This window comes from Antennarius striatus, chromosome 2 (assembly GCF_040054535.1).
Source record: "Antennarius striatus isolate MH-2024 chromosome 2, ASM4005453v1, whole genome shotgun sequence".
Classification (NCBI taxonomy): domain Eukaryota; kingdom Metazoa; phylum Chordata; class Actinopteri; order Lophiiformes; family Antennariidae; genus Antennarius; species Antennarius striatus.
The window spans coordinates 5250965-5273746 of NC_090777.1; positions in this window are offsets into that span (position 1 = coordinate 5250965).

Consider the following 22782-nt stretch of genomic DNA (forward strand, 5'->3'; position numbering starts at 1 on the left):
AGCGGAAATACGTCACCCCCTACCCAATCAGCTCAAAAAAAGACCGCGGTGGCCATGGCGACTGCCGAAGAAGCCTCCGTTGAATCTGATGAACATGATGAGCCGGAGTTTTATGAGGCAGAGGAAGAAAACCCACGGCCTCATCCTAAAGATATGTTCGAGTTTGTAGAAGTGAAAAAGGACAACGGAGACTCAGACAAGAAAAAGTACATTTTCAAATGCTTATTGTGTTTGCCGAAGAAAAACTGACAAAAGTCACACCTAGAGACCTCTGGTCACTTCATTTTACAGACTGACAGAGACTGGAGGACACAGGGCCACAGAGACACACAGACTGGAGGGCAGGGGGAGACACACAGATTGGGGGGGGGGGGGGGGGCAGACAGACAGACAGATAGGTGGGGGGAGACAGACAGCCTGGGGGAGACAAATATTGTGGTACTGGGATATGTCCTTCCTGTAAACATTGAGTTGTTGAAGGCAGAGATTTAGTTTGTTGTAAAGCAGTGGTTCTCAACCAGCAGTCCACCAGTGTGTCCTTTAGGGGTTCAAGGTGGTCCCCAGTTAAACGAGTTGGTTGGGCCTGTATGGATCCATTTGGTCTAGTGTGTGTATGGAAGGGGGGAATTGTTTAATAAAATGTGAAAATGATATAATTGTCCTCTTTGATGATTCCATTAATTTTATTTCCATTTTAATAGATGTTGAGGAAGGCTTGGTACAGTATAACATATGGTTCTACAGGCAAGCACATCAGTGCAGGTGGTTTCAAAGAATTTTCTCTGAAACAAGAGATACAAGGTACTATATATAAAATTGTAAAATGACAGTAATTCAGTCAGGTCCATTCTCATCAAAGATTAGAAAAAAAAGGACTTACTTTTACTTTAAGTACATTTAAAAGCATTTACTCTTGAATACTTAAGTACATTTAAAAGCAAGTACTTTTTTACTCTTACTCAAGTAATGTATTGACTGGGCTACTCTTACTTGTAGCAGAGTAAATTTTGACCAGAAGTATTTGTACTCTTACTCAAGTACTGGGGTCAAGTACTCTGTCCATCTCTGATAACGTGTCACAGTGTCCCATCTCTGATCCAAATGGTCACACACTCCACACCACAGGCAGCGTTTTCTCTCAGCATGAAACATTCAGAAATGTATTTTCATCTAATTTGGATGACTCTTGGTTCTTTAGTAAACGTTTTATTCTGATCCCAGATTTTCCAGCCACCAACACGACGTCAGGCAGAGACTTCATGGCAGCGCTGGACGGTTCTACTGAGGCTTTCTAACTGCCCAGCTACCACGGACTAAACAGAATCATTGGACCTAATAGTCTAGTCAAGGTCTGTTGGATACAACACCCGACCGACAGAAGTTAGTCCTCCCTCTCTCATGCACACAAATCGGAAACAAGACTTGACTGTTTCCTAATTGAGGCTAATGTAACTTCGGAAACAATTTCTACTGAATATCACAACATCTACTTTCTGATCACAGCCATTTTAAACTAAAAATAGATTTTTGTGGAGGTAAAAGCTTGTGTTTGACTGGCACTTCAATTCATAGCTATTAAATGACAGCAAACATCCAACTTAATAACAGGCTATCTATCCAACAATGACACTTATGATGCAACTGACTCCACTTTGTGGGAAATGCGAGCACATGAGACTAAAGTAGAAAAAGACAGAAGGAAGGAAATGTCAGAAATCACCACCAAAAATTCACTACTTGAAAGTGACTACAGAAGGATCACCTTGTTTGCCAAGTTGAATGATGTAATTAGAATATAATTATATTCTTTCCAATCAAGTTAGTATGGTGATGTTAAAAACAAGACAAAATGCTTTCACAAGCAACTGTGGAACTGTTGACTGTCAGCACAAGCATTCTGAGATGGAAACATAACCTTTAATGAGGTCACAGGGGCAGTACAGTTCTTGGCAAATGGGAAATACGCCAGCCCAGACGGGCTCAGCATAGAAATCTACAAATCATACTCTGACAAGATTAGTCCCATTACATTAGCAATGCTCACTCATTCTCTTTCAAGTAGTGGACTTGCATGATTTTGTTTGGATATTGAAAGAAGACAAGGAAAAGACAAGGACCTATTGTTCTCCTGGGCTACAATCCTGACGTGTTTCCTAAAATAACGTCCATAGACTTGGTATGTGTGTTGCAAGCACAATGCGTCACGATCAAACTGGGTCTAATCCAGGAAAATTGTCTTTTTTCAACAGTAGTGGACTGACAAATATAATGTACTCCAGATATGACAAGGATTTCTAAATGAAATATTTCTTGACTAATACTGTTCTAGAAGTTACGCTCCTTTTAGCCGTCTAGATAAATAATAGAGGACACCTTGGGCCAACTTTCTTGTTATTGCTCATAGTTCAACAAATTCTGCTCTTATATGATTGAGTACCACATGCATATAACTGTCATATTACGCTTGACGTGTCCACTGCCATTTTGGGCAGGACCCTACATTTTCCTTCTCTATCCCACCTACAATGAAAGACAGTACAATATGACATGTTGTTTGTAAAAATAAGTATTTTAATCTTTCATGCAATTAGTTAGAAATAAAATTCTATGAATAGATGCCTGGGATGCACAGTCTTGCTTAGTGAGACATATACAAAGCACTAATATTGTACATAATCTGCATTATTGATCCCAGTATTTTTATACATTCACCATTCCCAAACTCAACGGAGAAGACTACATTTGTCAGCTGAAAATTAAACTTTGGAAAGTCAGTGGACCAGCAGTTTAGTTTGTCTGGGGGGTTATAGGTTCTCGTCAACTGGGGCGCGGCAGTGGCTCAGGGGTGGAGCAGGTTGTCCAACGTTCCCCGGATCGGTGGTTCGATTTCCGCTCTCACCCAGCCACCTGGAGAGGGGGGTGTCCGCTCACCTCCGGAGCACTGCCGAGGCACCCCTGAGCAAGGCGCCATCCCCCTTTACAAGTTGCTTATTTGTGGCGCACCAGGAAGGAGCCACCCACCACTCTACCACCCACCGCATGCTTACAGGCCCCCTTGTGTGTGTGTTGTGTATCACAGGGGACTGTATATACAGTATATACAGTATGTATGTGTTTGTTTGACAAAATTCTAGAGTGTGCTGTTTTAATTTCCCTTTGGGGATTACAATCGTAAATGACATAAATAAAAAATAAAATAAAAACGGTAGAAATTTCATCAATTGTGTCTGGCTTTTAAACATATCATCTTCAATCAGAGACGTGTATGTTTTCCTGTAATTCTGCTCCACCAAATACTTGTTGGGCAATTTTTAAAAATAAATTAAGTCAAGAACTCTTCCAGTGTTGTGGAATCACTACCCTTCTTGTACAAAACTATTTTGATCACTCTGAACTAAATGTGGGATGTAGCGTTCCGTCGTTCTTGTTAGAACTTTACAAGGAACCTTTATGTCAGATCCAGTTAGACTTATTTATATGAGGAGCACTTTGTGCTTGTGTTGGAATCAAAATGATCATTGCTAATCTTAAAGAAGATTCATCATAGATATTTAAAAGTGGGATTGGTACTTTTTTGTCAAATGTTTTGTTGAATTCTGTTGGTAGACCTTCAGGTGCCGGTGTATTCGTCCATCCATCTATCCATTCTCAACCACTTCATCCGCTGTCGCAGCCCCGCGGGGGGCTGGAGCCTATCCCAGCTTTCTTATGGCGTGAGATGGGGGAAACTCTGAGCACGACGCCACATGGAGACACAGACAACCACACACACACACACACACACACACACACACACACACACACACACACACACACACACACACACACACACACACACGCACACGCACACGCACACGCACACACACTTACTCCTATGGTCAATTTGGAATGGCCGATTAACCTGAAGCACATGTTTTTGGAGGTGGGAGGAAGCCGGAGAACCCAGAGAGAACCCACGTGCTGCCGGTGTATTAGTGCCTTGTATAAGTTTCTGTTTGGTCACTTTTTTTGCATCCCCTGAAAGAACGGCAGTGGAAGCTGGTCAAAGAACAATAATTGAAATTCTACAAATGATCTGATTTAATTTCCTTGTTACTATTAATTCATCAATTAATTCCAGATTACATTTTCTTAACCCTCCATTTCAAACGTTTCCCAGCTTTTCCTCCCATGTTACAGTAACACTTACCTACAGTAACACAGTAAGCAAATGTTACTGTTGTATTGACTGATACAATCCAATAAAAAATTACATAGATGAAACCTGGATGTTCTCCCTGCATAAAGATGTTTTTTTTTTTCTGCCAGTGTTTCAGTTCCTTAGGGAGCTGAGGGTCCAAAACCCCCTTATTCTTCAGCAAAAGATACAACCGATTGAGGATATTCATTCAAGATCAACCATCATCCTCTCACAGCACTGGTATCCTCTGCTTTTTACTTTCATGAACCTCCTCACACTTCTGCAACCATTAAGCTCAATCAGTAACACCTTAACAGAAATTTAAGAACTTCCTCTATTCACCCTGTGTTGGGCTCAGTCCAGTTTAATGTTATTCATATTTTAAATCTATATTCTGATTTAGAATCCTCTGTTTCTCATTTAGGCCGATTCAATCTTAGTGTTTGTTTGAAGAATTCCAGCAGTTATCAAGGACACCCTAATAATACACCATTAGTATCATTAAATGTACAAAATCAAACTGCTATTCAGTATACATCAAAGAAAGACAATAACAGATCAGTAAGTCAAGTTCAAGTTTATTTATATTATGTAGTCACCACCGGACACGGGAAAGGGCGCAGCACTGTGGAGGGGAATATTGAACGAGCGAATGAACTAAACAGCTTTTTCAATCGGTTCAGCTCCCCCACCACGCCCAGCTCCTCGTCCGGGGCCTCTCTCCGTCCTGCAAACCGCTCCACTGATGCTCCCTCCTCCTGTGCTTCCTCTCCTTCCACCCCTGCCACTTCTCCCGAGCCCACTCCAAGAACTGTGAAGCTCAATGGCCCCTCCTCAACCACTGGACTTCCAACCTCGCCACAACCTCCTGCTCCCACCACGACCGAGACCGTCATCACTGCAGACCTGGTGACGACAACGCTGAGGAGGCTCCGTCCCTACAAGGCGGCTGGACCAGATGCTTCGGAACTAGGGGACCCCCTGCAACAATTGTTCAACCTCAGTCTGCGGCTGGGGAGGGTCCTGTCACTGTGGAAGACCTCCTACATTGTCCCTGTACCCAAGAAAGAATGCCCTACTGAGCTCAACGACCACCGACTGGTTGCTCTTACCTCCCACGTAATGAAGACCCTAGAGCGACTGGTCCTGGAGCTCATGCGTCCACAGGTGCAGGGTGCTATGGACCCTCTCCAGTTCGCCTATCAGACCAAGGTTGGGGTTGACGACGCTGTCTTGTTCCTCCTCCACCGCATACTCTCCTACCTGGACGCTGGGGGCTGTGCCGTCAGAGTGCTCTTCTTGACTTTTCAAGCGCCTTCAACACCATCCAGTCCCGGCTCCTGCGGGATAAACTGACCTCCATGGCTGTGGACCCCTACCTCGTGAGTTGGATTACAGACTACCTAACGGACAGACCCCAGTACGTCTGTATGGGGGACTGTTTGTCTTCTATGGTGACCAGCAGCATGGGGGCGCCACAGGGGACCGTTCTCTCCCCCATTCTCTTCACCCTCTACACATCAGACTTCAAGCACAACTCAGATACATGCCACATACAGAAGTACTCCGATGACACTGCGATTGTGGCATGTATCCGGGAGGGTGATGAGGGGGGGTACAGGGCATTGGTGGCTGACTTCGTGGAGTGGTGCCAACAGAACCAGCTCCAGCTCAACATCTCCAAGACAAAGGAGATGGTGCTGGATTTCCGGCAGGCACCCCCCTCTCCACAGCCCGTGATCATCAAAGGCAGTAAGGTGGAGAAGGTAGGTAACTATAAGTACCTGGGACTGCAGCTAGACAGCAGACTGGACTGGTCACTCAACTCGGACTGTGTGTACAAGAAGGGGCAGAGCAGGATGTACTTCCTGAGGACGCTGGCCTCCTTCAACATCTGTCCTAAGCTCCTTCTCATGTTCTATCAGTCCGTAGTCTCCAGTGTGCTGTCATATGCCATTGTGTGTTGGGTTGGGGGGGCCAGGAAAAGAGATATGGACCGTCTGAACAGACTCATCCGCAGAGCGGGCTCAGTGGTCGGGCTGAGCCTGGACTCTGTGGATATGCTTCTGGAGAGCAGGACCATGTCTAAAGTTAAGGCTATCATGAACAACACCAGCCACCCCCTACACACCACCTTCTCCCAGCAGAGGAGCACCTTCAGTAGCAGACTGCTGTCACACAGCGCCTCCACAGAGAGGCTGAGGTCCTCCTTCGTGCCCCGTGCCATCAGGGGTTACAATGACTCTCTCAGGAGGAGCAGGGGGGAGGTGGCGAGGTCAGCACGCGGTTGAATGGATTTAATTTAATTTTATACTGTTTATATTTTAATTTAATTTTATACTGTTTATATTTTAATTTTATACTGTTTATATTTTAGTTATAGTTTAGTATATAAGTCCTGTTAGTGCTGCATGTGTCTGTTAGTGTAATGTATGTCTTGCAGTATGTCCTGTGATGTCAGTGTTTCTTTTTCTACTGGTGTTTATCCAGTATTTATTCGTTATGTAATGCCTGAGCAGTGGATATATACAATTTCCTCCGAGATTTATCTATCTATCTATCTATCTATCTATCTATCTATCTATCTATCTATCTATCTATCTATCTATCTATCTATCTATCTATCTATCTATCTATCTATCTATCTATCTATCTATCTATCTATCTATCTATCTATCTATCTATCTATCTATCTATCTATCTATCTATCTATCTACCTATCTAGTTATTTATGAATGTATAACTAAATTATTCATGAATGAATAATTAATGAATGAATAAATAACTTTTCTGTTTTTTGTAAAATGTTGAAAGTGTTGCATTTATTGACTCTATTTCTGTAAAATTTGTCATTCATTTAAATGACATCAAATGAGTTTCAAGTGATGGTTACTTAAGGCGACCTGAACAGTGAAGGAATGATTTAGACCAGTGACCCTCCCAACCAGCATTAAACAGCCTTAAACCAAAATATACAACACACATTCTCTTAACAAATGCAGTAGTCCCATTAGATGCAAGTTTAATTCGTTCCATGACTTAGCTCTTAAATCAAACAAATTTTCCCCATTTAAAAAGACTAAAATAATTTTAATCCACCCCAAACCCTAAATTGAGAAAGAAAACCTATACAGTATTTATCAACCAGTAGACACACAGATTTTACCTGTGTATAATTAATTATGCCTATAAAATGATCAATAACAAAGTACGAAAAGAAAGGCAAAAGTCATGAGAACACACAACCTACATCTTCACTCCACCAACAAGAACGAGATCCGGTCTCAGCTGATGTTGCATCCATCCGCCAACACGTGGCAAAGAAGGAGTTCTGGTCTCAGCTGTATCTATCCACCAGCTAGTGGTGGTGTCCTGAAGCACGGCTCGCATCTTGGATTTTTTTGGATTGTCTTTTTAACAAAAATATAAACAGAGTGACAGCTCATATCTCAAATATGTCGATGTACTACTGTAAAACAACATTTATGTAGCTTCAGCAGTCAGAAAAAATATAACACAAACAATAAGATGTCACAGGTCCAATTACCAAAAACAATCAATTAAATACACACAAGTGTATGTGTTTGTGTGTGTGTGTGCGCGCATGTGTGCATGTGTGTGTGTGTGTGTGTGTGTGTGTGTGTGTGTGTGTGTGAGTGTGAATTTGCTAGCTTTAGCATTAATAGTGCAACAATCACAAGAACAATACTAGCAATCTATTTTGCCCAGATTTAAAGCCTCCTTCTTGTTGACGGTTGAAGGTCCTTCCATCTTGGTCCTCTGAATCTGGGGTCCGAGAGGAGGGTTGTTTATTTGTTGAGGTTAAATTGGAGTTGATCTGATGACAGAGACACTGAGACTGAACAACTTGCTGGAGCTCACAGTGCAGCAGAGTAAAACGGTGGTCTAACCAGACCAAAGTCAAGGTGCGGGTTGAGCAGATAGCTTTGAGATGGTCCAGTTTATAGGTGTGGAGTATAAGATGTTAACTGGATGAGGAAAGGCACAACCAATGGTTTGTGTACAGGAACATCTGGATAGAGTAGAAATACTCAAATTTCAATGGGACATACCACAGAAGGTGGTTGAGAGCAGCAACACCAAAGTTCTGTGGGACTTGAGCATCCAGACTGACACAGCCGCTGAATCACCAACCAGACATGATGATGGACAAAAACCAGGAGAGGGCAGTGGTGACAATAACAGCTGACAACATCAGGAAAAGAGAAGTCAGAAAGGTTAAGAAGTATCAAGGGCTGAAAGAACAGTTGAATTGGATTTGGAAGGTCAAAATCTCTGGTGGGACACCTATTTGGTGCGGTGACCCCTAAATTAGGAGAGTGGCTCTGGTGGATTCCAGTCACCCCATCTGAAGCTGCTGCTCACAGCCTTCAAACTCTGGTCCTCTGGTCATGGACCTGATACAACATTAACATCTGGGACTGTTATCTTATTGATATCTATGGATGGGCGGCAGTGAAAGTTATGTGTCTCATCACTGCGTACATTGGCCACAGACACATCAATCCCCCCCATTGGTAAACTCTAAAATTGAATCAATGCTAAATACATTGAGTGGAATTTTAAATAAAACTGCTACAAATATTTAAAATTTCACAGGGCAAACAGTAATATATGTTCATACAGTTTTACATTCATTATCAGTTCTAAGTCTTTACGATAAACATCTAAGTACAGCTAAACATTGGCTTACGTCGTTAATCGGTTCCAGGAGATAAATCAAGTTAACTAAAATCAAGATAACTATTCCCAGTTCTGTACTGTACTTCATTTATGAATACATTTTCAATAATATAGGGTAATATAAATATAGTTTAAGCTTAAAAACAATAAAATTTAATATTTTAATACAGTGCAGAAGAGACATGACCATGTCGTCGTTAACCATTTCTTCCGCACTGCGAGCCACGGGGGTTGCTGCGGGCTAGTAAAATGATATTTATTTATTCTTATTCATTATACAGTAACATGATATTGTATGCTTTTAAAGGCTTACTAGTGATTTTACGATTCAAATATTAGTGGCGGAGAGACGTAAAATCAAGTAATATGATGTAAACATGATTTTTATTTTTCTGTATATTTGGAAAACTACTTAACTCAAAATGATGTAAGCTGAGGTATACCTGTAATTGAAATGCGTTTAATTTCAGACACCAAAATTTGGCCTGTGACATGATTTTGCTTCTGATCTGAGATTGAAAATGTATTTTAAATACTTTAAATGTTAAAATTTAACTACAGCAAATGTTTTCTGTTTTTATCTGTAGCATCAATGCTACAGACTGGAACACACATCCCATCTGATGAAAGTACACTACCACATTAGTTGTTTAGAAGACAGTCATATTCTGCTTTTAAACTTCATTGTTGAGAAAAATATTCGAAGGAAAGAGAAGGAGCTGCGAGAGTGAGAAGTTGCTAAATAATTAAAATGTAGTTAATAACTGATCAAATGCCATTGTTTTCCCTTAAAAATGTGTGTGTAGGTGTGTGTGTGTCTGTGTGTGTGTGTGTGTGTGTGTGTGTGTGTGTGTGTGTGTGTGTGTGTGTGTGTGTGTGTGTGTGTGTGTGTGTGTGTGTGTGTTGTGTGTGTGCGCGTGTGTGCATTCTAACTAGATCCAGATGGTTGCCGTTGTAGTTGTGAGCTTTTTGAGTCGGTCAATGACATCATCAGTGCACAGCTTGTTCAAATTACATCACCAGAGGCTGTAGGGTAACACTCACTTTGTCAGAATGACACAAGGATGTCTAATTCTTTTTCAACAAACAGTCTCTGCATCTCTACACACTTGAGAAATGTTGTAAAAAGAAAAGCTGTGTCCAACTGATGGCATCAGCTGACTTAAAAATTCAACCAAAATGAACATTGTCAGAGAGAATCACAAATATTCAACTTTTTATTACATTACTTTTTATTTGTTGTTGTTTTTTTATATAAGTTGAATAATTATTTGTGATATTTGTCTCACAATTATTTCTGGCATTACACATGTAAAATTGACAAATGACACCAGATCCTCAGGCTAATAATTTAGAGTCAAACCTGGTCTAACAATCACCTCTATGAGACAAGCTTCTGCTCACAAACACTACACTTTTTGTCTTGTATTATTCCCCTTAACTTCCACTTGAAGTTTCCTTCATGAAATGCCCACCCATACAGTATGATTCCGGTCTGCATGGCTGGAATCCCACATGCTACCAATCAATTAACACAATGACCACACATGGGTAGTTTTCTAATTCAGCCTCAACATTCCACGAAAACTTCAATCATGTAATTTCCCTCTGAAAAAATTAAAATGACATTTTGTGCTGTGCGCCAGACATTCGTACAGGGAATGTTCCAGAAGTTTACCCTTCCATGATCCTGTGAGTGTGTGCATTACTGGCGAGATTAAATATAAAGCATGAGTGATGTTTTATTTTTATGTAGCTTTTAAAAGAATTTGGAGGTTTATATTATACTTGTTGTCATTTATCTTTTAAATACATTATTTTACATTTTTGATGCAGAGTTGATTAAAAACGCCAGAGTCATTAGTAATTAATTTGAGAAATGACAAAGTACATAATGTGTGTGCATTTTTATATGTGTACGTGTGTGCTCACTCATGCTGTCTGCCCCACACAACCAGATTCCACAACCAAGATCACATGAGGTACTTTTAAAATTACATTGGAGCAAATCTTAAAAAAACCCTAAACCCTTTTATAGGTTTAGTACTTTGTTGAGTGAGCAAAAAAATAACTCCAAATGGTGATCCACGCAGTATGTGGCGAAAAAAGTAAATCAAATACATGTAGTATGTGACTATGTAAAAAAATCAAATACATTGAGTCTGGTCAAGCACAGAAAGACAAGGGAGGAACATCGACTGTGCAACATATTTTTGACTTTGGCCACTCAGTACTCTTCCTGTTTTCCCTCTTTCTCTGACCATATTAAGAAAATCCCTCAGATTGGAGAAGAGCAGTGGTGACAACTGACAGAGGTAATCCTGGACCAACTCCTGGACTTCAGTTCCTGGTAATGATGACTTGTAGCCAAGAAAGGAGGAGTGCTAATGTGCATGGGCGCTTTTGCAAGTCACAGAAAAAGTCGTTTGTGAGGAGTCTTTCAATAATGTTTGCCTTCAGACTGAAATAGACAGAGTTGTTCAGCAAGAAGACAAAGTTGTAGCCTTTAAAAGGAGACCGGACTGAGCTGATGGTATCAGAACACAGGAATCCGTCGATGACAGCATCTGGTCACTGGGTCATATGCATTCACAGTGGGAGACTTAGGGTGTACATTACATCAAAAGGGTTCCAGTAAGCAGAGAGGCACCGGCGCTCAGAATGTTGAGGCAGCAACTCAGGCTGATGTTTAAAGATTTTATATTTATTCTACTTCATTAATTCATCACTGGGGAAATAGTTTTTCACACTAGTAGTACACAGATATTCAACAAGCCTGTAGATTTCAAGTGCGGACAGAGATAGTGGATGGTGGATGTGGCGGTGCCCCCTGGAGTAGTTGGGGGTCTGGTGTCTTTCTACCAGTCCATACTCCATACTGTGGTCTATGTTGGATTTGAACCATCCACCCTTCCAGGACGAGCACACGCAGACTGATCTACTGATTGTTAGATGTTGTGACTCAGAGCTTCCAGCTTTGACAGCGAGGTAGGAAGCATTAGATTTATCCATTGAGAGGAAACTTTTAGCATTTTTATCAATGCAAATGGCACCTATTTCCTTTTTATCTGTTGACCTACCCTCAAAAACCTCACACACACACACACACACACACACATGCATGCATACACGCACACATTCACACACACAAACACACACACAACCTCCCTCTCTAAAGTCAATATCATGAAGAAGATGAAAGGTGAGATGAGTCCAGCTGTGAGGAGTGTGGTCTCTCCCCATTGGACTTCCCTCTGGTCTGTGTCCATTAAACTTCATGAAGCCCCTCGTCTTCTTCACCTGTCTGGAGACGTGGGTTTTAACAACCAGGGAATGCACACACACGACTACATTTAAACACCCAAACGCCCTCTCCATCTACAAACAAAGCCTTTTAAGGTAAGCGCTCTCTTCCTTTGTCTCTTCAGCAAGCCTGGACTTCCCCCAGGCTAGCTGACACACACACACACACACACACACACACACACACACACACACACACACACACACACACACACACACACACACACACACACACACACACACACACACACACACACACACACACACAAACCCCAATCCTACATGACTGTCACTACCACCCAGTCAGTGTGTCGGCCTATTTGTTCTATTTTTCTGGATTGTTCTTCAAACAAAAGACAGGCGTGTTAGTCATCTGGATTTCCACATGATGTTCTTGACAAAACTCTGACACACGGTTTTGCTGTGATTGACTGGATTCTTGGGAAAGACTACATTTCTTATGTTTTGGTCAAGGTTAAAAACATTATGGCTTTAAGTGGGTTGCTTCTCTCTCTCTCTCTCTCTGTCTCTCTCTCTTTCTCTCTGTGTGTAAACTATAATACATGGCGAGATGGGCTCCAGTAGTTTTGTCCTTATAAGGGGGGAGGAATGTGAAGAGAGAGCGGCTAAGAATGACTGATCTCCTTCTCACCCTCCCTCCATCTGCCCCCTGTTTCCTCTCCTAAATCTAGTTTTCATGTCTGTAATGCGCGCGCGCGCAACCACACACACACACACACACACACACACACACACACACACACACACACACACACACACACACACACACACACACACACACACACACACCTCTGGGCCAAACAGAATAGTGTTTCAGAGATTCCAATGACATCATCGTGACCCTTCTGGCTCACTGACTTGTCAGACGTGTGAATGACTGAATGAATGTGTGTTTGTGTGTGTTTGCGTATCGAACTGTATTTGTGTGGATGAGAGGCTCCTCTTGCTCATCTGCGATCTCTCTCTGTCAGTTGTCTGTAATGATTTCCTGAATGATCACATGATGAAATGTGAAGTAACGGCCATCCTCCTCACCTGCATCTGGACTGGATTCAGTGGAAACAGATGGAAAAGGAAACAAATTATTGTGTCAGATGATTTAAAAGTGATGCATTCCTTGTTTGAGTATGTGTGCATGTTATTAAAACATAAAAGAAAATAATGTGTGTGTGTGCGTGTGTGTGTGTGTGTAGGAGGGGTTGAAATAAGAGACCGTCATCTTTAGTTAAAGAAAAGTAAATACTAAGTTGAGAGGCTCCAAATGCATTCAGACTTTTTTAGGTTATCCTTCATAATCTGTCTCTTTGGGTGTGACAGCTGACCGCTATCCTTCAACCCTTTTTCATCTAATATTTGCGTTACGTATTTCCCTAACTGTTCCTTCTGTTTCTCTTTGGACATTTTTAGCTCGTTCTGGACTTTGGTCACCAGTTTGCTCCAGACTGAAATATCTCAAGTACTGGATCAGAAGGGGCACCGCTGTCAGAGTCAAAGGGATGGAGTGGAGTTCAGTCTGTTCATTTTATGTTTTTTATTTTTTGGAACAGGGGGGGGAAGGGGTGTCTCTTTCCATGCTTACATTTTGTGAAAGAGAAACACAAGCAGCTGTTTTCTTAGTTTGTCTTTGGAGGCTACAAAAACATTATTCTGACTTCTTGTTTAGCTAAAAGTGAATCTGTGCACCAGGAGAATGAAAGCAAGAGGACGAAGTAGCCTAAACACTATAAACACACTGGAATATACACGGATGGCTCCTCTAATTTTTCACTGATTGTTTTAATGCATGAATACTTTCATAACCAAACAACTGAAAATACCAAATTGCTGACAGGAAGTGTCGGGCCTGATGCTGCTTTATCTCAACCGTGGTTTATGTATCCACAGTTTACATTTTGTAGATATTTCTAGTCGAGTTTTTATCAAATAGTTCCAACCTGACGTTCACACAGATGTGTGTTTCTGCTCTGTTCCTACTTCAGCAGAACAAAAAGACACCCCATGGCTCCTTCATCACATACAGACAGGCAGAATAAAGTCGTACGAGTCGCTTCTTAAAAATATGACTGGGAGTCCTTTCTCTCCCTCACACACACGCACGCACGCACGCACGCACGCACACACACACACACACACACACACACAGTGATCACAGGGCTGTTCCTGCTTGAACTGCATGACATCATATGATCTCATTCCAGAAGAAGTTAAGCCTGACACAGACATGTGGAGGCAGGACCTGACAGGACAGGGGAGACAGTGAGATCAAGGTATTGCTGAATTATCACATGCATTATAAAACATTTATTCATTTACAATTCATTTTATGATTTTGTGCGTTTGTCCTTTGCTAACTTTGGAGTAGCAAAAGATTAGCAGAAAGCTCCTACCAGCATAAGATTTCTGAAGTGGGATGGATTCATTATGTGACACTCATTACTTTAATAGCCAGCCTCAACACTGGTAACTGATGAAATGGACGTAGTGCTTCTTCTTCCATTCCTGGGGTAATTCTTGCGAGAGCCAGCTCCAGCAGAGACACAGTCGGTCAGTTCTTGTAGTGTTCAGTCTCTCTCGAAAGGTGATACATAAACACAGCCTATTTACTCATAATTAAAAAAATATTCCAGCTGCTGTAGGTCATAACACAAAGCTTTCATCAAGGTAATCTGTGCCTATTTTGAGTACAAAACATATTTTCTGTTTTAATACTTTTGATTGTTCCATAATTGTATTGTCTTTTGACAATTTCCATTTCTTCAGTAGTGTTCTCAAATGTGAAACAAACTTATTTCTTGTTATTTGTTGTATGGATAGGGAGCACGGGGGCATTTCAGACATTTTAGTGGACCCAATCTTGCAGGTGTGAATCCTCATCGAGACCGAGGTTCAGATAAAACAGACAGGGTTTGGTCCAAAGAGGCGATTCGGTTGATCAACTCAGAGTTGTTTGATGAAATTGAAGTGTGTCTTGGTTCGGTCACATTGGGAAAACAGGGTCAACTTACCACTGGCTACTGCTGCGAATGAAGATTGAAGAAAGTAAGTAAGAACTGAAAGTAATATTGAGCCTTTTTTACACATGACAGTAAGATATTTGATACTGATTCTGATGGTCATCAAAAGTCAACGGAAAAAACACATAAATAACATCATTCGCTTTCAAAAAGTTTGAAAGAATGCAATGTGAAGGTGAAGAAACTGTAGCTGCAGTATATAATGATGCCTGATTCCATTAAATGTTACATATTGTACATTTTATTATAACAATAACATCTGCACTCCACTCACCCTACCCCCATGGAGCAACAATCAACACACCAGAAACAGGAACGAACACAATGGCTAAAAAATACATGTAATGAAGTCACAATAATATTTATTTTTAAAAAATGTATTTACGAGGTTTGAATGGTATATCTGAGCCTTTCCAGCTCCACATGAGTCATTGCTTTCTCATGCCAACAGCTGTGCATACTGTATATAAGGTAGGAGCTAGAGTTTGGATTATATTATGGATGTGATTCCCTGCAAAAGTAATGAGGAAGAAGCAGCCTGGGCCTGGATCCAAGGATAATCCAGCCATCTATGAGCAACACCAATCACTGCCAGTTTGGCTCTGGGTGGATGAAAGTTTCACATATGAGGGAAATTGTTCAAGGACTTCTGCCTCAAACTGTCTGATACTGTAAATCCACTGTACTGGACGAGTTCCAGATTTCATTGGAGACCCTCATCCTAATTTGATTAAAGCCCAATCCTAATTTTGATACTTGGCTCTGTGACTTGACCATACCCCTCATTCCCTTGGAGGATTGTGTTTCCCATTTCCGTAGGGATTCAAGGGGTAGTGCTCATCAGCACATCGTGTTTTCAAGGGAATCAAACACACATCTAATTTGATTGTGAGGAAAAAATGAGCATTGATTTTCCAAAAAGGCAGCTTGGTGGTGCCCTTGATTGCGCCGTTGCCTCACAGCAAGTAGGTTCTTGGTTCAATTCCAGTTGATTTCTTTCTATGTAGAGTTTGGAAGTCTGTGTGGTTTCCCTCCAGGTTCTCCAGTTTCCTCCCACTGCCAAAAACCTGCAACCAAGGTGAATAATAAATAATAAAATCAATAAATCAATCCTTAATAATCCCCCTGGGGAAATTACTTTTCTCCACTCCAAATATTCACACTCATATACCTCTATATATATACTAGTGGGAACCCGTGGAAATTCCATGATAAGACAATAATATCACACTTCATATCGAACATATGACAACAAATGTATTGGTATTACAAACCAAGTGCACCCAACATAATCAAAAATCAACCTGGTGATGTAACGACTTTGTGTTGGCAAATCATGGATTGTGCTGGGCGAGCATTTCGAAGCCGTAGATGAATGTCAGCAGGCTGACTGGAGAAAGAACGCTAACTAATCGTGAGATGGGGAAAGGAGCAAATGTTAAAGGAAAAGGCACCTGTCAAAAGAGAAAGTGGAAAAGAAATTTTAGAGAAGTGATAGTTCTGTTAGTTGACTACATGAACAGAACTGTATGTAGTTACTTAAAGACCGTTTTTGTCAGATGCCTGAGGAGCATCTTGGGTACTTAATCGATTGTCCCATTCCATACGCAAACCATAGCTGGACACTGTGCTAGCCAGCTAGTGTCACTCAGAAATCGTTACCGATTTCTGTGTCGTTCCTGCTGTTTGGACTTTCTGCTCAAAAACATGAAAATTGTTGGAATATTTATGACACTTTGAAATTATGTTAACTGGGAAGTCCATGTATAGTTCGTGATGGGCAGATGAAGCCCCATGAGGCATCGAAGCTTTTCATCCCAATTGGTTCACTACGGTTCCAAGCTTCATGAGACGTCATTTGCTCTAGTACGACATCTACTGGATGGTATAATATCAGTTGGCATGAGTTTGAAGTGTGTGGCATTTTGCAGGATGTCTGTGAATAAAAATGTCAGCTAAATAAGGAAGTATGCAAAACACAAGTGTGACAGTGTGGGGTTTTCAAGTGAGCTTATTCAAATATATAGGTGGGGAGATTTTGTACAGGCCCACACACACACACACACACACACACACAGGGCCTGTGTGCAAACAGATAATGGGAGGCAGTGTGGCGGGCACCTCACAGATAGGGCACACCATGAGCAACTTGTAAGGGGACAGTACCTTGCTCAGGGGCACCTCGGCAGGGTTCAGCAGGTGAACTGACACCCACTGCCAGTTCACAATCCAAATGTTTTGATCCACATAGACCTTGAACCGGTCACCCTCCAATCCTCAGTCCAAGACTTAGTGGACTGAGCTAATTGATCACTATAAACTACAGGTGTGAGTGTGACTGAGTGGGCATCTGTCTTTCTGTGTGGCCCTCACCTGTATTCACCTGGGATGGGCTCCAACGTAATCCGCAACCCAGCAGCTAAAGAAGAGACGACTGACCAGAGTTCAAGCCCTAATCCTTGTAGCTATGTTTCCTGGGACCAGTCAAAAAGTAAGGGGAACTGGAAAATCAGAGGTAGGATTGAAAATGAATTTGGAATTGAGTCTTAAGGTGGTCAAAGCTGGTGAAGCAATGGATCACGAACAGTAGACTCTGATATCATGTTCTTTTTCCAGTCTGTCTGCTGGCCTTCCTAACTGACCCTCATCAACAGCTCTGACTAAAACGCCTGTCTGTACACGTTATTATCCTGCCCACAAAAACACTGGATTTTGGAATAAATGAGTGTTCTTGAGGACGACACCAAAATTTGTTGGAATAAAAGCAACTCATTCTTACCCAGCAGTGAAAAGAGTGCAATCAGCAGTCACTCTTCCTGTTGTCATCCTCATCTTTTAGGCTCCTTTACCTCCAGTTAGCTTGACCAGTATTTTCTGTCACATTTTAGCAATGATCGTTAATTCTAAATCAATAAGTCAATACGATTAGTAAACTCCATTTGTCTTTTTATGATCAATAGTGATTTTCACCTGCAACACTTTGTGTGCTTCATCAGGTAAATAATCATTACAAACACGAGTTTGTTCATATGTGAAGAGATTTGATCCAATCCAAGGGGAAAGAGAAAGATAACAACAGAGGGAGAGGAGGTGAGAGAGAAAAGAAGTAAGAAGTGTGAGAAAATGAGGTAAAGATGGAAGGGAGAAAATAGATACCTTTCACTTTCACAAACACACATACACCAACAGAGCCACAAGGTGGCAGTGAAGCATCAAATAATTCTCTTTGGTGGGACTAACAGTCCACGCAGCTCTCGTCTTCTTGGTGAACTTCTTTATATTAAGGTGACTGAAGAGAATAAACACTGTCCCGCTAGATCTCATCTGAACTGTGCTCTGCTCTGTCAGCACGCCGACACCCACACCCAGGTCCAAGCCCAAGCTTCGCCTCCTACTCACCTGATATACGCCTGGTCTGCAGGTGTAGACCTCCTCCTCTCCCGTAGCTGCTGCTGACGTTACACCTCAGGCATTCTATCCATTTGGCTTTTCTGAAGCATCCCTGGGGCCCCTCCTTCCCTCAATGGGCTCTGTCCACATCAGACTGACAGGTTTCTGGTCTTGAGACCTGATCCCATCCTGCTGTGTAGTGTTTTGCCCGCTTCCCTCAGGGGACCGTCGGGTGAATGGTTCTGGCTCTGCCTTCATTCCTACCTGATTTATTTCCAAAGCTGTTCCTGCTCGCTGCAGTTTCCCTCCTGGCAAACTGTCAAGGTGTTAAGGCTGAAAATATGCGAATACTGTGACCTTATTCAATTCTGCCTGTTGAATCTGAGGCACGTTTGTGTTGTGTAAGGATTCATTTTGTTATGTTTGTTCTGATTTTTTAAAATGTAATTGTTTCCTCTTAGGATATAGATTCAGAGCTCATTTTGACATGTCTTCATTTCAGCTTGGTTTTAGTTGAACTGCTTTATATTATACAGCTCAGCCTGAAAGACTTCTGTCAGATGTGTTGCTGGTTTTCTTTTAATATTGTGGATAAACTAAATTATTTGGGTATATTTCGTTGTCATTTTCATTTTTGCACTATTTAACACTTTATTCCCTCTGTTCAAACCCTGATCCTAAGCAAGCCTAATCCTCAGGTAGTACAGACTTGTCTGAATATAAATACTCCTTGCTTTGTGCCACACTATGGTAGCAAATGTAGTGATGAAGAGGAGGGTGTGATCAAGAAAAGAGCAGCAAAAGCAAAAGGTCAGATGAGGACATTTATGAATTGTACCAGGAAAATTTTGTAAATAAATACATAAAATAATGAAAAATAAAACAAGTGTTGTTTCTTTAGTATTTTTTTTTTTTAATCGCATGTGAGCGCCTGGTAGCCGGGCCTCTGCCCACGGGGCCCAGCTGGGCTCAGTCCGAGGAACCGCCGAGGAAACCGTAGGGGACGGGTGCAGTGTAGATTGGGTGGCAGTCGTCAACATGGGGCTCGACGACCCAATCCCCAGACAAATAGTCTAGCTCTAGGGAAAGGGAAAGGAGCCACAGCTTGTGAGGGAGGTTGAGAGGTACCGAATAGATATAATCGGGCTCACCTCCACCCACAGCTTGGGCTCTGGAACCCAAACCCTTGAGAGGGGCTGGACTCTCCACTTTTCTGGTGTTGTCCAAGGTGAGAGGCGGCAGGCTGGTGTGGGCTTGCTTGTGGCCCCACGGCTCAGCCATCATATATTGGAGTTGGATATATTGGAGCCTTTGGGTTGGGGACAGGTGTCTCACTGTCATTTCGGTCTACGGGCCAAATGGCAGTGCGGAATACCCAGCCTTCCTGGAGGCCCTGGGAAGAGTACTGAATAGTGCTCCGACTGAGGACTCCATTGTTCTCCTTGGGGACTTCAACTGTCATGTGGGCAATGACAGTGAGACCTGGAAACGGGTGATTGGGATGAACGGCCTCCCTGATGTGAACACGAGTGGTGTTCTGTTATTGGACTTCTGTGCTAGTCACAGTCTGTCCATAACAAACACCTTGTTCAACCACAGGGATGTCCATAAGTGCACATGGCACCAGGACACCCTAGGGCGGAGGTCGATGATCGACTTCGTTGTCGTATCATCAGACCTCTGACCACGTGTGTTAGACACTTGGGTGAAGAGAGGGGCGGAGCTGTCAACCAATCACCACCTGGTGGTGAGTTGGATCCGCTGGCAGAGCAGGGGGCCGGACAGACACGGCAGGCCCAAACGTGTTTTGAGAGTCTGCAGGGAACGTCTGGCAGAACACTCTGTCAGTGAGGTCTTCAACTCCCACCTCCGTTGGAGCTTCTCCCAGATCCCGCAGGAGGCTGGGGACATTGAGTCAGAGTGGACCATGTTCTCCACCTCCATTGTCGAAGCGGCTGCTTGGAGCTGTGGTCGCAAGGTCTCTGGTGCCTGTCGCAGCGTTAACCCCCGAACCCGGTGGTGGACACCGGAAGTAAGGGATGCCGTCAAGCTCAAGAAGGAGTCCTATCAAATCTTGTTGAATTGTAGCGCTCCGGAGGCAGCTGACAGGTACAGGCAGGCCAGATGTACTGCAGCTCGAGTAGTCACAGAGGCAGAAACTCGGTCCTGGGAAGAGTTCGGGGAGGCCATGGAGAAAGACTATCGGTCAGCCTTGAAGAAATTCTGGCAAACCATTAGGTGCCTCAGGAGGGGAAAGCGGTGCACAGCCGACACTGTTTACAGTCGAGGCGGAGAGCTGCTGACCTCAGCTGAGGATATTGTTGGGCGGTGGAAAGAATACTTCGAGGATCTCCTCAATCCTGCTGCCATGTCTTACACGGAGGAAGCAGAGGCTGAGGTATCAGAGGCGGACTCGTCCATCACCCAAGCTGAAGTCACTGAGGTGGTTGCCAAACTCCTCAGTGGCAAAGCACCAGGGGTGGATGAAATTCGCCCTGAGTACCTCAAGTCTCTAGATGTGCAGGTACTGTTATGGTTCACACATCTCTGTAACATCGCATGGCAGTCGGGGAAAGTACCTCTGGATTGGCAGACCGGGGCAGTGCTCCCTCTTTTCAAATAGGGGGACCGCAGGGTGTGTTCCAATTATAGGGGGATCACACTCCTCAGCCTCCCGGGGAAAGTCTATTCCAGGGTACTGGTGAGGAGGATTAGATCTATAGTCGAACTGCGGATTCAAGAGGAACAATGCGGTTTTCGTCCCGGTCGTGGAACACTGGACCAGCTCTATACTCTTCATCGAGTGCTTGAGGGTTCATGGGAGTTTGCCCAACCAGTTCACATGTGTTTCATTGATCTGGAGAAGGCATTCGATCGTGTCCCTTGTGGTATCTGTATCTGGTATGCAGGACCATGTCTAAAGTTAAGGCTATCATGAACAACACCAGCCACCCCCTACACACCACCTTCTCCCAGCAGAGAAGCACCTTCAGTAGCAGACTGCTGTCACACAGCGCCTCCACAGAGAGGTTGAGGTCCTCCTTTGTGCCCCGTGCCATCAGGGGGTACAATGACTCTCTCAGGAGGAGCGGGGGGGAGGTGGCGAGGTCAGCACGCGGTTGAATGGATTTAATTTAATTTTATACTGTTTATAATTTTTAATTTTATACTGTGTTATATTTTAATTTAATTTAATACTGTTTATATTTTAATTTTATACTGTTTATATTTTAATTTTATACTGTTTATATTTTAGTTATAGTTTAGTATATAAGTCCTGTTAGTGCTGCATGTGTCTGTTAGTGTAGTGTATGTCTTGCGGTATGTCCTGTGATGTCAGTGTTTCTTTTTCTCCTGGTGTTTATCCAGTATTATTCGTTATGTAATGCCTGAGCAGTGGATATATACAATTTCCTCCGGGATTAAGAAAGTATCTATCTATCTATCTATCTATCTATCTATCTATCTATCTATCTATCTATCTATCTATCTATCTATCTATCTATCTATCTATCTATCTATCTATCTATCTATCTATCTATCTATCTATCTATCTATCTATCTATCTATCTATCTATCTATCTATCTATCTATCTATCTATCTATCTATCTATCTATCTATCGATCTATCTGTATCTGTACCCTTTGCTGAGGGCTGTCCGGTCCCTGTATGGACAAAGCCAGAGCTTGGTTCGCATTGCTGGCAGTAAGTCAGACCTGTTCCAGGTACATGTTGGACTCCAGCAGGCCTTCCCTCTATCACCGGTTCTGTTCATAATCTTTATGGACAGAACTTCTAGGCGCAGCCAGGGTCCGGAGGGAGTCCGGTTTGGGGACCAAGGGATTTCATCTCTGCTTTTTGCGGACAATGTTGTCCTGTTGGCCTCATCAAACCTGGGCCTTTAGCGTGCACTGGGATGGTTTGCAGCTGAGTGTGACTTGAGTGGGAAGAGGATCAGCACCTCTAAATCCGAGGCCATGTTCTCGACCGGAAAAGGGGCAAAGACTCACCACTTGGGGTCTTGTTCATGAGTGAGGAAAGGATGGAACATGAGATTGACAGACGGATCGGTGCAGCTTCTGCAGTGATGCAGTCGCTGTATAGGTCTGTCGTGGTGAAGAAGGAGCTGAGTCGCAAGACGAAGCTCTTGATTTACCGGTCAATCTACA